At 42.8% G+C, this 2951-nt stretch overlaps 1 pseudogene; it reads left to right on the forward strand.

Annotated features, from left to right (window-relative positions):
• On the forward strand, positions 1-884 carry LOC105066953 (olfactory receptor 1S1-like; annotated as a pseudogene).
• The last annotated feature ends 2067 nt before the right edge of the window (positions 885-2951 follow it).

Consider the following 2951-nt stretch of genomic DNA (forward strand, 5'->3'; position numbering starts at 1 on the left):
ATGAAGACCTTGTGTTCCTTTCTCCAGGTCGGCAGAAATATGCATCAAGGAAACCAAACCACCGTCTCTGAATTCCTCCTCCGGGGACTCTCCAACTGGGCTGAGCAGCAGAAGCTCCTCTTCGTGCTTTTCCTGGGTATGTACCTGGTCACCGTGGGTGGAAATGGGCTCATCATTCTGGCCGTTGGCTTGGATTCTTACCTTCACACCCCCATGTACTTCTTCCTTGCCAATCTATCCTTTCCTTCATGGCCTATGACCATTTTGTGGCTATCTGCCACCCCCTGAGCTACACAACCATCATGGAACCCAGGCTCTGCATTTTGCTCACAGTCATCCTGTGGATCCTCAGTAATGCTGTTGCCCTAACACACACTCTCCTGCTCCTTCCATTGCTCTTCTGTGACAGCAATGCTCTCCCACACTTCTTCTGTGACTTGGCCTTTCTGCTCAGACTGTCCTGCTCAGACACAGTCGTCAATGAGCTTGTGTTGCTTGTCGTGGGCTTATCAGTCATCACCTTCCCCTTCTCCCTCATCCTCTTCTCCTACGTCCGCATCGTCAGGGCTGTCCTGAGACTCTCATGCACAGAGGGGAAGTGGAAAGCCTTCTCCACCTGTGGCTCTCACCTGACAGTTGTCTTACTCTTCTATGGGACCATGGTGGGGGTTTACTTCTGTCCCTCGTCCACTCATCCTAATGACAGAGATCAGACTGGTGCAGTACTGTTCACTGTGGTGGCACCCATGATGAACCCCTTCATCTACAGCCTGAGGAACAAGGACATGAAAGGTGCTCTGAGAAAACTCATCAGTAGGAAAAGGGTTCTCCCTTTGATGCCCTGGGCAACTGAATTCCTTTTATCCCCATTACAACATGGATAATTCTGCCCAGAACTTGAGGCGTACTTGTGATGGTTAAGTTTTTAGTGAACTTTCAGATATCTGCCTCTTAATTCAACCTCTGAGGGGTTGGCGCTTTTCCACATAGCTCTGATCTTAGAAGCAAGACCCCAAATGCCCATGGTAAGTCACAAGAATAATATATATCTTGATTATAATCTATGTTACTATTAACTTTTGTGCAAAGTGTTTATACCTTAGATGATAACAAGCGTATGTGACACCTACAGTCTAGCTTCTGCATCTTTGAGGACATTTATTACTAATTCCTTGAATCTAAATTTCTCTAGGTCAGATTTTCTCAAAGTTTGTTTTATCAAAACTGCTATTCAGTGAGATGTTGAATAGTTATAAAAATGAAGAGTTTCACGTTCAAATAATTTGGGGCATTTCTGAGCTAAGGGAAGCAAAATGTCTTAATAGAAAACTTCTGAGACACTATGAACTCATCAACAAAACAGAAACAGACTTGCAGACATAGTAAACAATCTTGTGGTTACCAGAGAAAGGGGGTGGGAAGGGATAAATTTGGGAGTTTGAGATTTACAAATGTTAGCCACTATATATAAAAATAGACTTTTTAAAAAAAATTTTCTGCTGTATAGCACAGGGAACTATGTCCAATACCTTATAATAACCTTCAATGAAAAAGAATATGAAAATTAATATGTGTATGTATACGCATGACTTAGACATTGTGTTGCACACCAGGAATTGACACATTATAGCTGATGGTACCTCAGTTAGAAAATAAATACATAAATAAAAAGAAAACTTCTGGGAGCTTTTAGTATAAATCTCCAGGAAGGTAACATGTGTGCAACATTTCTCAAAACTAAACTTATTCAATCATACAGAACCTGATCCATTACAGAGTGGTACATGGGACTTGGGTTGTACAAAACACATTTTGGGAAGTGCATTTTGATGGAAAACCAAAGAGCATGTGTATAGAAAACAAGAGTTCTAAGTTCTGACTGTGTCCCCAAGAAGCTATGAGACTTCAGGCACGTCAGGGCACCTTCTAGAACCTCATTTCTCATCTATAAAATGAGGTCATTGGTCCCAGTTGTTTCCAGCTGAAGGTGTACAACAGAATTACCTGGAGGAATTTTTTTCCAAATTCACACCATCAGATCTTGTAATGCCTGCAATGCCTTCACGGCTTGACCAGCTGCAGTTGTCCTGGGTTCAGATTGGAAATTAAATTCACAAGATACACCAAGAATCAAGCTGTAAGAAAGGATACAGGAGAGTCACACAGCACACACACTGACAGCATGGTAGGGACTCTCACGGTTCCCAGGCACACCTTCTAAATACCCCAGTTACTCCATACTTGGGATGTGCGTGATCATGAGAGAGAACACTGGGCTTGACCATCGTGAGAGAGAAGAGCCAAAGTTCACTTTATTTGCCTTGCTTATCACGTAGCCCCTTAGAGGTGTGTGACTAGTACCCACCTGCTGGTCAGCTGCATCTCAGCAAACACGGGTTACCCATCAGTTACAGAGCCCTCCATTATCAAATTTAACAAACAGATGCAAGTGTTCATGTCACGTCAAAGCCATTTCAGCAGGACTGTCATGTATCTTGGGTCCAGTATATACCTATACAGTTCTTGAATTCGTTGCAAGGGAGATTTTATGGAATGTCAAACTCAGAATTCTCCGTGACTGAGAAAAGGCTACAAATCAGGTTTGGCTGCTTTCCTTCCAAACCCCACCTTGGATCTACTAACCTAGACTCCAGTGATGGAATTGGACATTTGTGTTCTGAAAATGCAAAATCCATTTGGGGACCCTGATGTGCTAAAGAATCCTTGAACCACATGAGCTCTGCGTTTCCTCCAGTTCCGGAATTTTGTGAATTTAGATGCCTACTAGCTGATGGGGACATACTTCAGACATCCATCTTAAAAATACCCTTGAGCTACCCAGAAGAATGTGGATTTTTACCCTGTCCAAATCCTCTTTTAAATTACTTCGGGCACTGGAGCAAACTATTGCTAGTTATTGAATATATTTCCCCCTAACAATTGCACTGAGG

This window comes from Camelus bactrianus, chromosome 10, assembly GCF_048773025.1.
Source record: "Camelus bactrianus isolate YW-2024 breed Bactrian camel chromosome 10, ASM4877302v1, whole genome shotgun sequence".
In the NCBI taxonomy this organism is placed as follows: domain Eukaryota; kingdom Metazoa; phylum Chordata; class Mammalia; order Artiodactyla; family Camelidae; genus Camelus; species Camelus bactrianus.